General features: G+C 42.5%; 1 protein-coding gene across 6 annotated transcripts in view; it reads right to left on the bottom strand.

Annotated features, from left to right (window-relative positions):
* Positions 1-22,387, bottom strand: part of LOC134346920 (GRB10-interacting GYF protein 2-like) — a 173,344-nt gene extending 150,957 nt beyond the window's left edge. For 5 of the 6 annotated variants that reach the window (XM_063048776.1, XM_063048771.1, XM_063048774.1 and 2 more), the window contains exons 1-3: positions 22,253-22,387; positions 13,817-13,893; positions 13,325-13,487 (exon numbers count right to left, since the gene is read on the bottom strand). The gene's annotated coding sequence lies outside the window, so the exon portion shown is untranslated. The remainder of the gene's footprint in view (positions 1-13,324; positions 13,488-13,816; positions 13,894-22,252) is intronic. The other variant, XM_063048773.1, reaches the window with a different exon arrangement.
* Positions 22,388-23,065: the final 678 nt, after the last annotated feature.

The raw sequence follows: 23,065 nt of genomic DNA, 5'->3' as shown, positions 1-23,065 counted from the left end.
GACTTCCTAACCAACCTGATAGTCATGATGCACAACCACTTCTCCCTCTCCATCATCCTAAATATGGGTGCCCTCCAGGGCTGTGTGCTGAACCCACTACTGTACACTCTGCTCACATAGGATTGCAAAGCCAAACACTTGATTAGTCTCATTGATAAGTTTGCCAATAACATGACAGTGGTTGGGCTCATCACCAACAACGATGAGACGGCCTACAGAAAGGAAATGAAGAGCTCAAGGCTGATGCCAGTCAAATAACATTAATGTCAATAAGATAAAGGATATGATTATTGACTTCAGAACTCACACCACTCACAATCCTCTTTAAGTTGACAGCACAACAGTGGAAACTGAGCAGTTTCAAACACACCCCTAAACGCATTCTACACAATCGGCAAAGCTCACCTCTACTTTGAGGCTGAAGAGAGCTGGACTATGCACACATCCTTCTACAGATGCACAGTAGAGCGCATAACATGCTGCATCACTGTAAGATAAGGAAACTGCAGTGTTGGAAAGAAAGGCTCTACATCAGGTAGTCAAAATTGCCCAATGCCTCTCTGGCACCAGCCTTCCACCATCAAGTACATATACACAGAAAGGTGCCACATCATGAAGGATCCCACCCAACCTACCCACGGACCATTTGCCCCACTCCCATCAGGGAGGAGGCTACATAGTATCTACGTCAGGACCACCAAACTCAAAGATAGTCAGTTTCTCCAGAAGGCGGCTGATCAATACCTCCACCCACTAACCTACCTCTCCACACCCACACCACCACTACTTTATCATTCCCTGTCAGAGTCACCTTATTTGTAGATACCTCTGTGCCTAGCATCATTTTATGGACATACAATCAATATATAAGCTATGTATTTATATTTGTGCTTTTTATTATGTTATTTATCTTATTGTGTTTTGTTTTTGGCCACATCAGGTCCAGAACAACATTATTTTGTTCCTTTTTACACTTGTGTACTGAAAATGACATTAAACAATCTTGAATCTCTATATTTAAGGATGCATTGGCATGTCCAGAGGAAGTTCTTGAGAATAATCCAAGGAATGAAAAGGTTAACACGAGAATTTGATGGCTCTAGGCTTGTACTCACTGGAGTTCAGAAGAACTGGGGGAGGGGGGAGGCAGCGGGAAGAAGGAAATCTCAATTAAACCTACTAACGCCTGGACAGAGTGGACTTGGAGAAGATATTTCCAATAGGGAGAGTCGAGGGCCAGAGGGCACAGCCTCAGCATAGGAGGACAGCGCTTTAGAAGAGATGAGGAGGAATTTCTTTCGCCAGAGGTGGGTGAATCTGTGGAATTCATTGTCACAGTCGTCCAAATTATTTAGTATATTTATCACAGGTTGGTAGGTTCTTGATTAATAAGGGCATCAAAGGTTACAGGTTAGGAGGGATAATAAATCAGCCATGATGGAATTGTGGAGCAGACTCGATTGTTCGAATGGCCTGATCCTGCCCCGATGTATAATTATTTAATCCTCATTCTGCCTTCATTTCACATGGAACTTCTGGAATAAGGAAATTATCTTTTATTGGAGAGCAATATTCAACCAGATCTTATGGATACCTTTCCTGTCATTCATGTGAAAGACCTCTTGCAGATCAACAAACTCAACACAAAACAGATGGCTGCAATTCATGAATATTTCTTCTTCTTGTAACAAAAGGGAGAAAGAACTTGCTGGTCCTGCTGTAAAATCACAGGGGAGGTTTTTTTTCCAGCAGGATTTTAACATTTTCAGCAGGTGGCTGGGCACAGCTCAAATGCCATCTATAAATTTGCTGATGAGACACTATCACTGGCAGAATTTCAGATGGTGAAGAGAGGACATATGTGAGTGAGCTAGTTCAGCGGGTTGACTGGTGTCACAGCAACAACCTTTTACCAGTATCAGCAAGTTCAAAGAATTTATTGTGGACTTCAGAAAGGGTAAGATGAGAAAACACACACCAGTCCTCATAGAGGGATCAGAAGTAGAAAGGGTAAGCAATGTCAAGTTCCTGCGTGCCAACATCTGAGGATCTATCCTGGACCCAACTTTTCAATGAAGTTACAAAGGCGGCATGAAGCGGTTACAATTCATTAAGAGTCTAGGGAAATTTGGTATGGCACCAAAGACACATATACATTGATGAAGGTAGAGCAGTGGATATAGTGCACATGGATTTCAGTACAGCATTTGATAAGGTTCCCCATGTGAGGCTCATTCAGGAAGTAATGAGGCATGGGATCCTATGAGACATTGCTTTGTGGATCCAGAACTGGCTTTACCACAGAAGGCAAAGGGTGGTTGTAGATGGTTTGTATTCTGCATGGAGGATGCTGACTGGTGGTGTTCCACAAGGATCTGTTCTGGGACCCCTCCTTTGTGATTTTTATATATGACCTGGATGAGGAAGTAGAAAGGCAGGTAAGTAAGTTTGCTGATGACACAGAAGTTGGGGTGTTGTGGATAATCTGGAGGTCAAAAGGTTACAGTAGGACACGATAGGATGCAGAACTGGGCTGAGAAGTGGCAGATGTAGCTCAACCCAGATAAGTGTGAAGTGGTTCATTTCGGTAGGTCAAATTTGAAGACAGAATATAATACTAATGGTAAGACTCAAGGCAGTGTGGAGGATCAGCGAGATCTTGGGGTCTGTGTCCATAGGACACAAAGCTGCTGCACAGGTTGATAGTGTTGTTAAGAAGGTGTCTGGTGCGTTTGCCTTCAACTGTGGGACTGAGTTCAAGAGTTGTGAGGTAATATTACAGCTATATAAGACCCCACTTGGGGTACTGAGTCCAGTTCTGGTCACCTCATTACAGGAAGGATGTAGAGAGAGTGCAGAGGAGATTTACAAGGATGTTACCTGGACTGGAGAGCATTCCTTATGAGAATACGTTGAGTGAACTTGGCCTTTTCTCCTTGGAGTGACGGAGGATGAGAGGTGACCTGATGGAGGTGTACCAGACGATGAGAGGCATTGACTGTGTGGGTAGCCAAAGGCTTTTTCCCAGGGCTGAAATGGCTAACACAAGGGGCATAGCTTTAAGGTGCCTGGAAGTAGGTACAAGGTGGGTGTCAGAATTAAGTTTCTCCACATAAGATAGTGGTGGGTGCATGGAATGCACTGCCAGCGAAGGTGGTAGAGACGGATACAGTAGAGACTCTTAGATAGGTACATGGAGCTTAGGAAAATAGAGGGCTATGCAATAGGGAAATTCTAGGCAGCTACTAAAGTAGGCCACCTGTAATGTGCTATAGATTTTCTATGTTTCTATCCACTGAAGAAGGCACAGCCTTTACAAAGCTTCTCACCTGGAAGATGTCATTTCAGGCATACTGTATACTCAAGAATTTAGAAATGAAGTTTGAACCCATTATCTGCTTTTGGATGAAACTTCATACCAAGACTCCGGCTGTTTGCTTACATATAAGACAATAAAGCCGAGTCAAAAAGAGAAGGGAAGTTCTCCTTGTGTCCTGCTAACATTTCCCTCCCTGATTAAACTAATTAGCTGATCTTACATCATTATCATAAGATCATATAAGACATAGGAGCAGAATAAGGCCATTTGGCCCATTGAGTCTCCTCCATTTCATCATGGCTGATTCATTTTCTCTCTCAGCCACAATCTCCTGCCTTCTCCCTATATCCCTTCATGCCCTGACCAATCAAGAATCTATTAATCTCTGCCTTAAATATACCCTATGACTTGGTCTCCACAGCTACCTGTGGCAAAGAATACTACAGATTCGCTACTCTCTGGCCAAAGAAATTTCTCATCTCAAAATCAGAAGGACATCCCTCTAGAGAGGTTGTTCCTTCTGGTCTTAAGATTTTGCCACCATGGAAAACATCCAGTCCATTGAGGTCTTTCAACATTCAATAGGTTTGTAATGAGTGCCTCACCTCAGGATTCTCCAAAACCTTTGCAGCACTGCAGAGAACAAGCTCAGAGTAGATTGCCAAAGTCAGGTCAAGTTGAGCTGAATTTAACCCTAACGAGCAATCCACACTGTTACCCAACAATCACATCTTTTCATCTTTGGCATAATGAGGTTACATACAGTTATATAGCATCTAGAAAATGCACTACCACGTGTAAGGCATACAGCATCCTGACTTGGAAATAAATTGTCAATGCTGTCATTGGATCAAAATCCTTGCACTCAAGGTCACAGCCATTCATGAAGCCTATGCCAGAGCAACTTAAAAGCAATAAACTGTGGTCTTAATAACCATCCCCTATCCCATGAACAAATCAAAAAGCAACAACTGTGGAAACGAATGATCATTACAGAACAATGTTGGGGGTGGCACGATAGAGGGGAAGAGTCATAGTTCATCAGAGTAGGAGGAATGGAGGGAAGAAACTTTTTTTAAGAAATAGATGACGCCTGTGTAAAGTTTTGGTTTCATTTGAGGACATCAACAAAACAAAGTCAGTTCATATTCCCATACCACATCGAGCAGAGGCAAGTCAGATTTACAAAGCTGGTTAGAGCAATATACCAACACCAGTTTGAATGTACCTTAGATCATGTTTTAGCTGCAGCTACAGGCAAGGCTACAAAGAACAAACACACAAGAATAAAAATAGCGCAAATAAAAAGGAAACATAAAAGGTCACCAGCTGATACACATTTCACTTAGTCCTATTTCAACCACGAGGTACAACTACACACCAGCTACACTACTCAAGTGAAAATTCTCCACAGAAACTAGAAAGCTGAACTAACTCCACACAAACCAATACCATCAGTGACCACTCAAAATTCCTTTTAAAAAAAATTGCATGTTGATCAATATCTATAGGTAAACGTACTTATCTCATCTACAGCTTGGACTAATGGTTATTAGCTAGTAATAATCCAAATTACTATTTGTACCAACTGCTGTATATATTAACTGAAGCGTTACATCAACAACTAAACCTTCAGAATTTCACTATCTGAAGTGCTTTAGGATATATGTGTTGACCACAGCTCATGGTATAGCATTCTTTTGCCCATCCAATTTATAAGGCTGCTGGTCTGAGTCTTAGCCAATAAATACAAGCACAAAACTCGAGACCAGGGGTTGGAAACCTGGGGTCTGTGAACTTGGATGAGAAAAAAATTTATATCTTTATTTTCACTACCCTCTAACTGAAATTTTGCATTTCTGTCGATGATTGAATGTAGACCACAAACCACAGTACTATTAGCAGTACCTGTGACTTGGCCACCAATAGAAATCAGATATTTACATATCACATTACAGTTGTTACAAAAATCTCAAGATATTGTTTACTGCACACTCATCACTACTTCAAAATTATGGTAGTTATTAGACCTGTCGATAGATCAAACATGATCACAGTCTTCCTGTCTGCAGATGCTTGTGTGACGTAGCGGGCCAACTATCAAGCTGCCTTGTGCCTAGGAGCCGTTCAGCCACCAAATGGTGAAGTCACGTGAACTCACATTTGTGACCCAGACATCTACGTTGAACTCCATTATTCCCTATCCATAATTGCTTGCTGATCAATGCAAAGAAAGTGGTCAGTCATTTTTACTGTTTGTTAAAGTTTTGCAAAAATGGGCAGTTCAAGTGGGAATTCTTAACTCTCCATAAAGCCGCACGACCTTTTGTAATACCACACAACTCCACGCACAACAATAGCCAAATTACAGGAAGGACATCTTTGCGAATTTTCAAATGCTGGAGGAAGTGCTCTATCAAGATGGAGTTCTCTTTTCAAAGTAATTCTCTATTAGTTTGAAGAGAGACAACTATAAACTCCTGGAAACACGTTAGAATTCTTTCCAAAGTTATTTCTATCTTATTGGCATTAAATTGAACCATGGATTTTGCAGGCCTTTTCTTTCCGATATGAACTGTATCAAAGGTGTTTATCATTCTAGCCAAAGATGAACTCATTGATCTCCAGGTCAAAAAAAAAACCTTACTACGATTGGAATTTAACTCAAAAAGCCTTGGAGAATTCTGATGTTCCCTGAGGGAAGCCTATCCTTGCCTTGTAAAACCATCTAAGGAAGCTTTAATTCTATTTATGAATCAGGATTTTCGACACTTGTAGACATTTTTTTTTAAAAAATAATCAAAATCCATTGGATGTCCAACATGATATGCATGTTGCTTTGTCAAAGAATACCCCTAGTTTAATGTTCTTATCCAAGCTAAGTAACAACAGCATTCACACTGATACGTCTTTTTAAAAAAATTTTAAACTTGCCTATATTTTAAATGGATAATCTTATTTAATGTGTTATAAAGCATATTAAAAAAGACAAATTTCTGATATAGTAATGTTTTGATAACTATTTCAATATAATTGGTTTGTTTTGTAATCCTGTGTACTTTATTTATTTAAATACATTATTCTGAGAAGGGTCCATAGGCTTCACCAGACTGACAAAGGGGTCCATGGTATAACAAAGGTCAAGAACCTCTGCACTAAACCAAGTTTACAGCAGTATATTTTTTGGATGAAACATTAAACAGTTCTTATTTACAGAAACCAAACAAAAAACCTACATTACTCTTCATTACCTTGAATGAGAAAAAATTCTCTCGTGCTCTAGCTAATGCTTTCAAACATATAAAGCTAAAGATGAAATAGAATATTGTCATCACAATAAATGGTGCAGGAGGCACAGCACAGGAATTGCCAGTGTCTGTTCCTATTCCTGGTGCTCTAGGATAGGGAGGTTGTGAAAGGCATTCCACAGGCACAGGTCTTTTTATTTACACCAGACTCCAGTGCTAAAGATAATTGATATTCTCATCAGAAGTATTTGTTGGAGAATGCACTACACCCAAAGGGGCTGTGCTGTCCATGCTCCATAAGCACGGGTTGTTGTGTTAGGATGCAAAGAAAATAATAACTTCCAAACACAACTATTACTTGCCTTCTATAAACTAAGATTCATCAGAACAAAGAGAACTAGGTAAAATCCCATGGTCAGATGTGCAGTATAAAAGCAGAAAAATCTAACACAGAAAGGAACTAAGCTTCAGTTGTAGTAGTTTGTAGACAGAACCCCAAAGGTAAGAAAGTTCCACTTCGAAGACTTGGAAGAAAAGAAAAAGGCTTTTTTTTAAAACACAGGCAGAGATCTATCTAAATCATACACACACACACACACATATTATTTATATATATATATATATATATACACACACACACACACACATATACACACACACACACACACACATATATATATACACATATATATATATTATATACACACATATACACACACACACACATATATACATATATTTTTTTTAAAATGGAGATTTTAACTCTTTTTGAGTAGTGCCATAACAAAAACCTCTCACTCAACATCAACAGAACCAAAGAGTTGATTATCGACTACAGAAGGAAGAAGCTGCAAGCCCATGAGCTAGTCCTGATAGAAGATCAGAGATGGATTGTCAGCAGCTTTAAATTCCTTGGCATCAGCATGCAAATATCAGCACAAAGGCACAACAGCACCTCTGCTTCCTTAGATGTTTGTGTAGATTCAGCAAGCCACCAAAGTATTTGACAAACTTCTATAGATGCAGAGGAGAGTACCCGAACTGGTTGCATCACAGCCTGGTATGGAAACATCAATACCCAGGAATGGAAAACACTACAAAAAGTGGTGGGTACAACCTAGTCTATCCCACGCCAAGCCCTCTCCATACTGAATTCATTCACTTCACAGCACTGCCACAAGAAAGAAGTATGCATCAAAGACTCTCACCATCCAAGACATGCTCTCTTCTCGCTGCTACCATCAGGCAGAAGGTGGACACACTTTAAGACCTATACCACCAGATTCAAAAGCAGGCCAGTCTGCTCTTTGAGCCTACAATCCGCAGCCTCTTGAAACAGCATAGATAACTTCACTGCCCACAACTTTAAACTGATTCTACAACTTACAGACTCACTTTCCAGGACTCTTTTACAACTCACTCTCAGTATTATTGTTATTTATTTGCACATTTTTTTCCTTTTGCACATCGGTTGTTTGTCAATCTCTGTTTTGTGTTTTTGTAAATTCTGTTGTATTTCTTATGTTTTCCTGTAAATGTCTGCAAGAAAGTGAATCTCAAGGTAGAATATGGTATCAAACATTCTTTTTTGTGCCTTGTGGTGCAAAGGGCGGCAACCTTTGCCGTTTCTTTGGCATTTTGTCTATTTTTTTTTACGAGGCCAAGTTGCTAGCTCGACGCTCAACCCAGAATGGATGGAAAGTGTACAATAAGCTGTCTGGATTCGAACCCAGGTCCACTCTCCTCAAAGTTTGGTGCGAATGCTACTACACCACCTAATAGATATGTACTTGGATAATAAATCTATTTTGAACATTAAAATGCAATGTCTCACAATCACCATTCACACAATCAACTTTACCACATCCATAGCAATGGGTCTATTAAAGTCCCCAGTGCTTAAGTTCTGGGTGTCTACAATTGCAGCTGATTATTTAAAATATGAAATCACATAAAAATAAAATTTAAAAAAAATAAAATTTAAAAAAAAAAGAAAAAAAAATAAAATATGAAATCACACCTTCACAACCAAATGTGCCAATTGAAAAACTGGCTGTAAAACCACTCTCCAATTGTCCAAGTACAGGTGGCCCCTGTTTTCCAAACGTTCGCTTTACGACACCTCGCTGTTACAAAAGACCTACATTAGTTACCTGTTTTCGCGAACAGGTGTTTTCACTGTTACGAAAAAAGGCAGCTTGCGCCCAAACAGCCAAGCTCCTCCCGCAGAACTGCATTCTAGCCGGCAATCTCTTACTACTTTCAAATCTCTTACTAGCCCTTCCTTCAGTTAGTCCTGACGAAGGGTCTCGTCCCAAAACATCGACTGTACCTCTTCGTAGAGATGCTGCCTAGCCTGCTGCGTTCACCAGCCACTTTGATGTGTTGCTTGAATTTCCAGCATCTGCAGAATTCCTTGTGTTTGCGATTCTATAGATTTACTGAGTGTGCCCCCAGGAAATTGTATCTCAGTACATGGTGACATACATGTACTTTGATAATAAAATGTTCTTTAAATTTTACGTTACTCCATTTCGGGCCACTGACAAAATGTAATAAATCCAAATCATTGTTGCTTATTCACTAACAGCACCGAATAGCCTACTGAACATTCCCACATTTACTAGCTCATATCTCCAACATCTGCAATTTTTGCCTCCCTTGTATTTTCTTAGATAAAAGTGAGGATAACTCATACTGCAGTTTGAGAATTTTAAATTTGGTTTGAGTTTCCATTGTTCAATATTAAGCTACATAAAAGTGCAGCATGAGTATTAGAGACATGACAAATGGGACCAAAACTAAACAAGAGATTTTTCTACCAGTTTAAAAATCAGACCCAAGATATTTCCCAAGTCTAAAGTACAATGAAAACAAGCAGAGTCCCCAAAGATTGGCTATCTTGTAGCTTTTTGGTCGTCACATTTTGCTGCAAAAATTGCATCACGTTCAGGCTGAAGCAGTTAGCTCTATTGTAGTGATGGTGCGAATTTTTGACTTTTTTATTGCGTGATTGTGTTACTATTTTTTGTGTTACTGTACTGTGTTTTGCACCTTGACCGTCTGGTAACTCTGTTTCTTTTGGCTGTATTCATGAGTATTCATGCAAGATTGAAATGACAATTAAACTCGACTGGATTGAACAGAGTAATGGGTCTGAGATGTGATCTTGGAGAGTTGGCTATAGACACTCAAACAGCAGTTTTTCTTGACGACGAAAATCAAAGGCCAACAACTGATGAATTCCCAGAAAATTTCAAAACAGATTAAGAAGTTTCTTTACTTGGTGCACGTCAAGAGTATGGGCATGCTTCTGCGCCGTACATAGCCGAGCAGAATGGATGCATTTAAGATGAACTTGGATAAACTAAAGGGAAGAGGGATAAGCTGAGAAGAAACAGCGAGGAGAAACTCAAGTGGAGCAGAAGAAACTGATCGGGTTTACTGTACATTTTATTTGCGTGAGCAAACTAGCATCAGATTTGTGACATCCCCACACTGCTTCATCTGGCTTAACATTTTGATGCATACATACCATGTTTTAAAGCGTACTCTGAATTAGTCTGACCTTGGAAAATGAAACTCAGTTGCAAAATGCTTTCAAACACTTTAATATCCCAAAACACAACACTTGAGTAATAACAAGTTTTAAATAAATCACATATAGTAACTAGTTTACGAACTAAGTTTACGAAAAATCATATTTGTGTTTAGCAGAAGCTTTTTAACTTCTAACAATAGAACATAGAAACATAGAAAACCTACAGCACAATATAGGATCTTTGGCCCACAAAGCTATGCTGAACATGTCCTTACCTTAGAAATTACCTAGGTTACCCACAGCCCTCTTTTTCTGAGCTCCATGTACCTGACCAGGAGTCGCTTAAAAGACCCTATCGTATCCGCCTCCAACAGCAGCCCGTTCCACGAACTCACCACTCTCTGCGTAAAAAACTTACCCCTGACATCTCCTCTGTATCTACTTCCAAGCACCTTAAAACTGTGCCCTCTCGCACTAGCTATTTCAGTCCTGGGAAAAAGCCTCTGACTAGCCACACGATCAATGCCTCTCATCATCTTATACACCTTTATCAGGTCACTTCTCATCCTCTGTCACTCCAAGGAAAAAAGGCCGAGTTCACTCAACCTATTCTTATAAGGCACGCTCTCCAATCCAGGCAACATCCTTGTAAATTTCCTCTGCACCCTTTCTATAGTTTCCACATCCTTCCTATAGTGAGGTGACCAGAACTGAGCACAGTACTCCAAGTGCAGTCTGACCAGGGTCCTATATAGCTACAACATTACCTCTCGGCTCCTAAACTCAATCCCACGTTTGAAGAAGGCCAATGCACCATATGCTTTCTTAACCACAAAGTCAACTGCGCAGCAGCTTTGAGTGTCTTTTTTTAAAAAAATAATCTGACATTCTACAGAAGCCTATGGTCAGCTGTGGTACAGCATCAAGAAAAGGATCAAGATTAATTTTGTACAAAAAAGTCATGGAAAAGAGAATAATCTTCTGATCTGATTCCTAATCTACTCAGTTCTGTCAATTCTAAAGGTATTTTATACTTTCCCTAACAAGCCAAGAATAATCACTCAACAACTCTCTGGGACAAAGTGGGTATTCTTCACCAAGCTTTAATGAAACTTCAAAAGTCAAAACTTCACCCTGTCCTTGCCCAATAACAGTGCACTGAGCAGATTCAAAAAAATAGGAAATAAGGCAATATATAACAATTGTGGTAGAATTCTAAGTAACTTTCACTTCTCCATGCCATCTCTGGGATCAGGCTTAGAAAAACATGAAAAGGAGCTGGCTCTTTACATTATCCTGCTTGTTTTGCCACTCCTTATGCATTCCTGAAAGTTGCTTGCACTCTGGTTTTAAGGTGACTAATAAAGACATTGAGGGAACTTCAAACTATTCCAGGGATGGGACAGGAGAGTGGGTACTTTGTAATGTGGTGTGATCCTGCTGCTTCAAAGGGGTTCTGCATGTGAACAATTCACATCTTCATGGTTCACAATGCAATTGACTGGCACACACTTCCTGAACCCAATCAAGGACTTCTATATGGGCCAGCCACTTTGAGTTTATCTTCAGGATAGTGGATGTGACTTCTATCACAGATACAAGGGACAGAGCCAGCAATGAGATTGAGAGTCAGGGGAAATGTGCCTTGCTTGCATTTCAAAGGGTGGTAGTGAAGGGCTGTTTTTCAGACTGCAGGCCTGTGACCTACGCATGCTGCAGGGATCAATGCTGTTTGCCATACATATTAGCTATTTGGAAGAGAACATTAGTGGCATGATTAGTAAGTTTGCAGACGACACCAAACTTGATGGTGCAGTGTGTCCAGGGTTACAACAGATTTCTGTAGCTTTACATGTCAAAATATACAGTAAAGTGCATGCTTTATGTCAATGACCAATACCCCAAAATATCACCATGCTTCGAGCGCCAACATTGCATGCCCACAACTTACTAACCGTAACCCTTCTTGGAATGTGGGAAGACCAACGGCTACCAGACACCAGCGAGCCCACTTCTAGAATACTGTGTGCAGTTCTGGTCAACATACTGAATCCAATTGAATTGACTTAAGTCCTTCATATACATAAGTAAAAATCTTTATCTTTAAATGTGTAATTTATAATAAATAATATGTACTGTTGGAAGGATGAAATTTAAGCCAGAAGGGATTAGAAAAGATTCAAAAAGGTCATGCTGAGATTAGAGAGCTTGAGATATAGGGAGAGACTAGATAAGCTTGGACTGCTTTGCCTGGAGCTGAGGTTTATACAACTGAGGGGCACAGATCATGTGGGTGATCACTTGTCTTTTTCCTAGGGCGAAGGAGTCAAAAACTATAGAGAATGGTTCAGTTGATAGAGGAAAGATTTTAAAGGGGACCTGAGGGGCAAGTTTTTCCAGTGGATGGTGCACAGAACGGAATTGGTGGCCAGAAGAAGTGGTGGATATGGGTATAATCACAAAACGTAAAAGACATTTGGACAGGTGCATACATTAGAGCAGGAGTTGCCAACCCAAGTCCATAGATGCCTTGTTTAACGGTGTTGGTCCATGGCATAAAAGGTTGTGAACCCCTAACTTATAGGGATATATGAGAAATGCAAGCAAATGAGACTAGCTGAGAATGAGTTGGGCTGAAGGGCCTTATCCATGCTGTGTAACTTCATGACTGTCATTTACTTTCTATGATGCGGTACCCTAAATCACTCTCCATACTCACAGCTTGGTCATGTAGCTCTGATGCCAAATGTGAATCCATGGGACTTGCAGGATGCACTGTTACCTGTGTTTACATCTTCACAGTCTAGTTTTAGCAAGGGTAATTTTTAAAAAAAATAAGATTAAAAGGGAAAAAAGGTTCCCTTTCTGCCAAGTGAAGGCTGCTCATTTCTTCATTTATAGATGACAGCATGTCATTTTCAATTCTGCAAATTTTTCTTATCACCACCCCAGCAAAAGGATTAACCTGGCTTATTCTCTGCCCACGCAACTCTGCTGCTAATTGAAATTTCATCAAGAGACAGGCCACAGAAGTTCTCTTGATCCACAGCAGCCATTTTAACACATGTAAAAGAGGTGGTGGGGTTGGACAGTCTCAAAATCAGAAACCAGCCAAGAGCTTATTTGACAATGGAACACCAGTGAAGTTACTACAAATGCAGATTTGGTCATGTGCCTGCACTGATCTTACTGTGAAATTTAGCCATATTTACTTACGTGTTTTCGTAGTTTGTATTTTAGTTCAGATATTGGTGGGGACAGCGTCTGACACGAAGTCTAGCGCTGGCAGCCATAGAGACAAGTGCATCAGAAGGTTGTGGATACCAGCTCTGCGCCCTTTTAGCTTGTATTAGGACAGTACTCCAAGTGCTAATGAAACCTTTAAAAGGAAATACACACAATTCATGAGATGTGCTTAAACTCTCTGCTTTCACAGGTTAAAATATACGCACGTAACTGGTCCATGTAGTGCATCGTGTAATGGGGAGGAGAAATTAAAGTTGCTCCCATGCAGCTAACTAATCATGGTGTTACAAAGTACTTGCTGCTGTGACAACCCAAAGCTTGGAAAGGCAGTAACAAACTGAAAGCTTTCAATTCAAGTGTACAAGCCATGAATATTTCACAAAATCCCACTCCACTGCTCCCACTGATTACACTGAGTTTAAAGATTTGCTAGTACAATAACTAAATTTAAAATTAACTTACTGTACTACAGCCAGGAATAAGTTTGCAGAGTATATTCTGATGACTTGATGTCTCACCACCACCTAAAAGAAATAAATCTGTAAAAGACCCAAAAGTAAATGTTATTTCCTACAAACTAACCAAAAGAATTGCAATTTAATCAACAGAATCCTGAGCCGAAGGGTTTTTTTTTGTTTTTCTGAAAGCACCAAATCAACTCGAGATCTAGCTGCACATCATAGATGTCTGCCCATTCTCACTTGCAAACCTAAGCACCGTATTTCAGTTCGACCAAAGCCAAGCAGGAGGTGTTAGGATGTTTGAAGGGTGGGTTGGGCGGTAGTGGTGTCACGAATTCAGCAAGATTACCCAAAATAGCAGTACAGATCAAGAATCAGACTCAAGACCATCCTAATTTGAATGGACAAGCCAACTACTGTAGTACTTTCCATTGTTATACAGCCCACACACACTTCAAAGAAAACTTAGGCAGGTTTGCAGGCACTTGTGCAATACCACCCCAGTAATCAAACAGTCCCACAGATAAGAAAACTAAGTGCAACAGAGTAGGAGGGAAAGCTACTAATAGACTTCATTTGAATGGACCCCATTGTTTCAATTATTCAGTCATGGATTGATATTAGGGCTCCCCTCTCAACAGTAAAACCATGCCAACTGTATATGAATATGAACATTTCATGGTCACCCAAATTCCTTTACTTGCGGAACTAGATTTAGACGTTTAACAAGAAAACAATTTTAAAACTCCCATCCTCATTTCCAAATTCCCAGCTCCCATCCCCTACCCTCTCTCACCTCAGCTTTATCTAAGCTGGGTTTTCTCAGGAGCACCAGAGGCTGAAGGGAGATCTGATAGAGATTTATAAGATTATGAGAGGCATAAAAAGGCTGGATGGGGAGCATCTGTTTCCCAAGGTAGAAATGTCTAATACCAGGGGCATGCATTGAGGGTGAGAAGGGTGTAGGTTCAAAGGGGATATGAGGGGTGTTTTTTTTAACTCAGAGTTGTGGATGCCTGGAATGCGCTGCCTTGTATGGTGGTGGAGGGAAATACATTAGAGGCTTTTAAGAGACATTTGGATAGGGACATGAATGTGAGGAAGATGGAGGGATATGGACATTGTGTAGTTAAGAGAGATAACCGTTTGGGTGGTTTTGATTTGCTTCATAGCTGGTTCCACAACACATGCCAGTGATAATAAGCAACATACATCAAAGTTGCTGGTGAATGCAGCAGGCCAAGCAGCATCTATAGGAAGAGGCGCAGTCGACGTTTCAGGCCGAGACCCTTCGTCAGGACTGACTGAAGGAAGAGTGAGTAAGGGATTTGAAAGCTGGAGGGGGAGGGGGAGATGCAAAATGATAGGAGAAGACAGGAGGGGGAGGGATAGAGCCGAGAGCTGGACAGGTGATAGGCAAAAGGGGATACGAGAGGATCATGGGACAGGAGGCCTAGGGAGAAAGACGGGGGGGGGGTGACCCAGAGGATGGGCAAGAGGTATATTCAGAGGGACAGAGGGAGAAAAAGGAGAGTGAGAGAAAGAATGTGTGCATAAAAATGAGTAACAGCTGGGGTACGAGGGGGAGGTGGGGCCTAGCGGAAGTTAGAGAAGTCAATGTTCATGCCATCAGGTTGGAGGCTACCCAGACGGAATATAAGGTGTTGTTCCTCCAACCTGAGTGTGGCTTCATCTTTACAGTAGAGGAGGCCGTGGATAGACATGTCAGAATGGGAATGGGATGTGGAATTAAAATGTGTGGCCACTGGGAGATCCTGCTTTCTCTGGCGGACAGAGCGTAGATGTTCAGCAAAGCGGTCTCCCAGTCTGCGTCGGGTCTCACCAATATATAAAAGGCCACATGGGGAGCACCGGACGCAGTATATCACCCCAGTCGACTCACAGGTGAAGTGATGCCTCACCTGGAAGGACTGTTTGGGGCCCTGAATGGTGGTAAGGGAGGAAGTGTAAGGGCATGTGTAGCACTTGTTCCGCTTACACGGATAAGTGCCAGGAGGGAGATCAGTGGGGAGGGATGGGGGGGACGAATGGACAAGGGAGTTGTGTAGGGAGCAATCCCTGCGGAATGCAGAGAGAGGGGGGGAGGGAGGGAAAGATGTGCTTAGTGGTGGGATCCCGTTGGAGGTGGCGGAAGTTACGGAGAATAATATGTTGGACCCGGAGGCTGGTGGGGTGGTAGGTGAGGACCAAGGGAACCCTATTCCTAGTGGGGTGGTGGGAGGATGGAGTGAGAGCAGATGTACGTGAAATGGAGGAGATGTGTTTAAGAGCAGAGTTGATAGTGGAGGAAGGGAAGCCCCTTTCTTTAAAAAATGAAGACATCTCCCTCGTCCTAGAATGAAAAGCCTCATCCTGAGAGCAGATGCGGCGGAGACGGAGGAATTGCGAGAAGGGGATGGCGTTTTTGCAAGAGACAGGGTGAGAAGAGGAATAGTCCAGATAGCTGTGAGAGTCAGTAGGCTTATAGTAGATATCAGTGGATAAGCTGTCTCCAGAGACAGAGACAGAAAGATCTAGAAAGGGGAGGGAGGTGTCGGAAATAGACCAGGTAAACTTGAGGGCAGGGTGAAAGTTGGAGGCAAAGTTAATAAAGTCAACGAGTTCTGCATGCGTGCAGGAAGCAGCGCCAATGCAGTCGTCGATATAGCGAAGGAAAAGTGGGGGACAGATACCAGAATAGGCACGGAACATAGATTGTTCCACAAACCCAACAAAAAGGCAGGCATAGCTAGGACCCATACGGGTGCCCATAGCTACACCTTTAGTTTGGAGGAAATGGGAGGAGCAAAAGGAGAAATTATTAAGAGTAAGGGCTAATTCCGCTAGACGGAGCAGAGTGGTGGTAGAGGGGAACTGATTAGGTCTGGAATCCAAAAAGGAAGGTCTCAAAGCTCTACGCTTCTTTTTGGATTCCAGACCTAATCAGTTCCCCTCTACCACCACTCTGCTCCGTCTAGTGGAATTAGTCCTTACTCTTAATAATTTCTCCTTTTGCTCCTCCCATTTCCTCCAAACTAAAGGTGTAGCTATGGGCACCCGTATGGGTCCTAGCTATGCCTGCCTTTTTGTTGGGTTTGTGGAACAATCTATGTTCCGTGCCTATTCTGGTATCTGTCCCCCACTTTTCCTTCGTTATATCGACGACTGCATTGGCGCTGATTCCTGCACGCATGCAGAACTCGTTGACTTTATTAACTTTGCCTCCAACTTTCACCCTGCCCTCAAGTTTACCTGGTCTATTTCCGACACCTCCCTCCCCTTGCTAGATCTTTCTGTCTCTGTCTCTGGAGACAGCTTATCCACTGATATCTACTATAAGCCTACTGACTCTCACAGCTATCTGGACTATTCCTCTTCTCACCCTGTCTCTTGCAAAAACGCCATCCCCTTCTCGCAATTCCTCCGTCTCCGCCGCATCTGCTCTCAAGATGAGGCTTTTCATTCTAGGACGAGGGAGATGTCTTCATTTTTTAAAGAAAGGGGCTTCTCTTCCTCCACTATCAACTCTGCTCTTAAACACATCTCCTCCATTTCACGTACATCTGCTCTCACTCCATCCTCCCACCACCCCACTAGGAATAGGGTTCCCCTGGTCCTCACCTACCACCCCACCAGCCTCCGGGTCCAACATATTATTCTCCGTAACTTCCGCCACCTCCAACGGGATCCCACCACTAAGCACATCTTTCCCTCCCTCCCCCCCCCTCTGCATTCCGCAGGGATCGCTCCCTACACAACTCCCTTGTCCATTCGTCCCCCCCATCCCTCCTCACTGATCTCCCTCCTGGCACTTATCCGTGTAAGCGGAACAAGTGCTACACATGCCCTTACACTTCCTCCCTTACCACCATTCAGGGCCCCAAACAGTCCTTCCAGGTGAGGCATCACTTCACCTGTGAGTCGACTGGGGTGATATACTGCGTCCGGTGCTCCCCATGTGGCCTTTTATATATTGGTGAGACCCGACGCAGACTGGGAGACCGCTTTGCTGAACATCTACGCTCTGTCCGCCAGAGAAAGCAGGATCTCCCAGTGGCCACACATTTTAATTCCACATCCCATTCCCATTCTGACATGTCTATCCACGGCCTCCTCTACTGTAAAGATGAAGCCACACTCAGGTTGGAGGAACAACACCTTATATTCCGTCTGGGTAGCCTCCAACCTGATGGCATGAACACTGACTTCTCTAATTTCCGCTAGGCCCCACCTCCCCCTCGTACCCCAGCTGTTACTCATTTTTATGCACACATTCTTTCTCTCACTCTCCTTTTTCTCCCTCTGTCCCTCTGAATATACCTCTTGCCCATCCTCTGGGTCACCCCCCCCCCGTCTTTCTCCCTAGGCCTCCTGTCCCATGATCCTCTCGTATCCCCTTTTGCCTATCACCTGTCCAGCTCTCGGCTCTATCCCTCCCCCTCCTGTCTTCTCCTATCATTTTGCATCTCCCCCTCCCCCTCCAGCTTTCAAATCCCTTACTCACTCTTCCTTCAGTTAGTCCTGACGAAGGGTCTCGGCCTGAAATGTCGACTGCGCCTCTTCCTATAGATGCTGCTTGGCCTGCTGCGTTCACCAGCAACTTTGATGTATGTTGCTTGAATTTCCAGCATCTGCAGAATTCCTGTTGTTTCCAGTGATAATAAACCTGATTCTGATTCAGCACAACACTGTGGGCTGAAAGGCCTGTTCCTGAGCTGTACTCTTCTATGTTCAATGTTAAACTCCTTCAAGTATATTACTCTTCAAGATAGCCTCTCTCTGATTCTGGTTCACTGGTCTCCAAGGCACTGAACAAAAAAAATTGCTTCAATTCATCCTTGATTAAACCCTACCATCATATCAAAGTTTCAATCATTGGTCCTAATACTTCCATACTTGCCATTTTCCCCATTTTAAGGGGTTATATAAATGTCAGTGCCTAAAGGCAAAGCAAATTGGAAAGATGGTGATGTTACCAATGTCTCAAAAGGTCTTGGCAGGCTGCAAAGAGCCGTCAAAGTTGAAAAATTCAAAGTAAATTTATTATTAAAGTATATGTATGTCACCATACCCAACCCTGAGGTTCATTTTCTTGTGGACATACTCAATAAATCCATAATAGAATAACCATAATAGAATGAAAGACCGCAACAACTTGTGCATTCAACTGGAGGTGCAAAAGACACAGTAAACATCACCAAGACTTTTACAGCATCATCGTCCAGTGACACCTACAAAGTAGGAATGGGTTGTTTCAAGTCTTTGACAACTCGTGTCTCAGTCGTATGGGATCATAGAGATACACAACCTTTTGTATCTGAATCATCCTACATACACCTGTACTTCTGGTTCTATAATACATCTTTAATGTTGCAACATTGTTATAAATTGGATTATGCTAAAACCTAATGAAAACCAGAAATCATAGTAACTAAGCAGAGGTGGGGGAGAAAATAAATGGGTGGAATATGGAGGGAGAACATCAATAATTTCAGATATGCGGATGACACTGTGTTAATTGCAAGTACAGAGGAAGAATTACAAAACTTAATTCATATAGTTGTTGAAGAAAGTGCAAAAATCAGACTATCTCAATTGCAAAAAGACAGAATGTATGGTGATATCCAAAAAGGAGAATCCTATCTGCAGGCTGAGAATAAATGGGGAAGACATAAAACAAGTACAGAACTTTTGTTCCTTAGGAAGCTGGGTGACATCAGATGGCAGGTGCGACTTGGACATCAATAGAAGAATAGAGATGGCAAAAGACACCTTTACGAGAATGAAGAGTACACTGACCAACACTAAACTAGGCATGACAACCCGCCTCAGAGTACTGAAATGTTACGTTTATCCAGTTATGTTATATGGCTCAGAATGTTGCACAATATCTAGTAATATGAGGAAACAAATTGAAGCAGCAGAGAAGTGTTTTTTTGAGGAGGATGCAAAGAATATCATGGACGAAACGAATTATCTAACGACGATGGCATGAACAGAGCAAACACAAAAAGAGAAATAATGTATGAGATCATGAAAAGGCAACGTAACTTCATTGGACATGTGATTAGGAAAGAGGAGTTAGAATTTTTGGTAATTATGGGAAAGATTGAAGGGAAGAAAGCAAAAGGAAGGCAAAGACAAATGATGATGGAGACAGCAGCCAGAGAACTGGAAATGAATACCAATGAATTGATCCACTTGACCCGAAACAGGAGTGCGTGGGCCATGGCAGCCAAAGCTCAAACTGGGCACGGCACCTGCTGATGATGATGTTGATGGAGGGAGAAAGGAGAGAGGGAATGCTGTCAAGTGAATGAAGGCAAAGGGTGGTGACATAGAAAGGAGGGAGAGGGAGGGAATTCCAGGGAACTGAAAGTGGATGGAACAGGGAGGAAAGGACAGAACAGAAAGTTTGTTGAGGGGTCACTGACAGGTTGGAGATTGTGGGTTTCTAAATATCTCCATCATTATCAGTAAGTAAATTCACGAGGCTTGCGTGCCTCAATGACCAAAGAGCTATGTTGGCTGGAATCAGGGCTCTATGTTTTGGCTCTTGGTAGGGTCATCCATGTCAAACAAGTCAAAGTAGAGGCCAGGCTAAGAGTGGTCCCTCCTCCAGGTTCATCTCAGGGCTAACAACCTTGACTGATAAAAACAAAATTGTGACGGAAACAGCAACATAGAATATGGAGGACCTTCACTGCTGACCTAAATGCCAGCAGCGTAACAGGCAGTAACATGTGAGAGTGTACACAAAACCAAGCATCCCACTTATAAGTGATGGGATATACTAACTTCTCATTTGAGATAAAGGCAATCAACCATTGATTGAACTTTTTAAAAAAATTACAGCTGCCAGAAATTTTAAAAACTGAAATTAAAACAAATCTCAATTAGTCAGACAAAGCAGAAAAGAATGTTAGTATTTTACATCAGTGACCCAACTAGTTCTGCAGAACATGTCCAGCAGTTCATTTGTATTTCAATTTGGACAACGGATCCATGAGAAAAGCAACTAATTCCACTGGTTAAACTGAGTTAGCACTGCAATTTCAAAACTACAAGGCAGCACAACACACACCAAAAAAACCTTACTGGTCGTCATTAACACAACAGGCAAATAACCATCAAACTTGGATAGCCATTTTGCTATATCACTTTTGAAACCATAAAATTATTGCACGCCCACATTTTTAAAAAAAACAAAATTTGTTCAACAACATAGCATTTCCAAAAGTTTACTTGGCAATTACATTACAAAAGAAAAATGCTTTTAACATACAAGCATACTCTGTCACATGGAACAATGCCAAAAATAAGTGCAAAACATGACTCTCAATTTCAAACAACCGTCTAACGACGGTCTAACAGACTATGGACTACAATTAACTGTTAAAGCACATATAAGTTCAGTTAGCATTTTTTTTAATTTAAAGCACATCATGACCCACAAACACAATAACAAACAGATGCAAGACTATTTTGGGCCTTGTCTGTTGCAAAGACTGCAACACGCCCCACTGACAAGACCGTCTCAGATCGTCAAAACATTCCCCCAAGTGCACGATTCAAATCGCACAAGTGTTTACCTTCCCACAAAACATTTCCCCCTTCTACCCCCCAAAGATATATAAATCAATGTCACACAAAGAGAGGTGTGATCAAAACGCACAAAGATCGCTCACTGTTGTTAATAAGTCATAATTTGGACCTACTCCAAATACAAAAAGGATGGGGACAACTTCAAATACAGGGAGAAAGATCACCGTAGAAAGTGTCTGCAGGCACCCTAATGCAAACAGCCATTCCCTTTGCATAATAATGCAATGTATTATTTCAGAAAGATTTTTTGAAGTTAAATGTCCATTTAGAACTTGTCAAGCAACACAAACTGCCATCTGTTTGGATGTGGGAGCGGGGACATTCTTGGGGGGGTTGTTTATTAATTATGAATGAAATATTAATAAAAAGCCCGATGTTTGACATCTCAAATTGCGAGAAGGTTCCTCGTTGCCAAACAACCCTGGAAGCAGAGCTGCCACGTCTGATCTCCATCCACCGCTCTCCAGATTTACTGCGCGTTCATTTTTAGTTCGAGTAAATTCAAACCGAATTAATTCGGGGGTGAAATGGGTTAGTTTTGAACGGTGGCTTGAGGGCCGGGATTATCTTCCCTTTCTCCGCCCAGTACCTTGTCAGGCAGCTGCTTCTCTCTCTCCGACGAGCTTCACTCGGTCAGAGGTAAGAGGCCTCGAGCTCTCCTGAAGACCAAAGCAGGAACCGCAGTCACTCGAGGCGGGGGGATGCGACGGGGCCTAAGAGATGGGGGGGGGATCGAAGGGGCGGAGCCGGGCCAGTGGGTAAGCAAGATGGAGGTTCCAGCTCTTCCCATCCGCACCGAGCCCGAGGTGATATCCACGCGAGCTTTGATTACCTGGTATAAAGCAGAGTGGTCCGCCTCCGTCTCTCCTTCTCGCTTTCTCTCACACACTATCGCCGCCGCCGCTTCTCTGCGGATTCTCCGATTCTAAGATGGCCGCTGCGCTCCCGTTCACGTGACCCCCACGCGCAGCCGCCTCCGGGACCCGGATGTCGGGCGTCCCGAGCCACGTGCCGCGCGGGAACGAGTGGGGTGGGGGCAAGGACGGTCTCCCGCCCGCTGCCTACCGCTCTCTCCCGCCCCGCCGTGCCCTGCAGCCCAACGGCCTCAGTACCTCACTGAGTCGCCTTCCACACTGTCGTTCCCATATCCCTTCGGATGTTTTCTAAACCTCTGCCCGAGTTTCCTCCCTCACGTTGCCAGAACCCCGCCCGATCTCATATTCAGCTCGTATATTGATTAATTTATTTTTATTCATTCACGGGACAATTTTACATGACGAATTAACCTACCAACCTGTACGTCTTTTGGACTGTGGGAGGAAACCAGAGCACCAGGAGGAAATCCATGCAGTCACAGGGAGAACATACAGACTCCTTGCATGCAGCAGCTGGAAGTGAACCCTGGGTTGCTGGTAGCATAAAGTGTTGAGCTGACCACTATGCTACTGTGTCACCCCATAAAAATTTTTAAAGATTGGCTCTACTTGTTTCGTAAATCCAAACGTACAGTGAAATGCATTATTTGCATCAACCACCGGCACAGTCCCCAGATTGCCCTGAAGGCAGCCCTCCAGTATCATCATGCCTCTAGAGCCAACAAAGTATGCCCACAACTCACCAACCCTAACTGTACATCTTTGGAACG

Source organism: Mobula hypostoma, chromosome 5 (genome assembly GCF_963921235.1).
Source record: "Mobula hypostoma chromosome 5, sMobHyp1.1, whole genome shotgun sequence".
Classification (NCBI taxonomy): domain Eukaryota; kingdom Metazoa; phylum Chordata; class Chondrichthyes; order Myliobatiformes; family Myliobatidae; genus Mobula; species Mobula hypostoma.
This window is presented reverse-complemented; position numbering and strand designations above follow the sequence as displayed.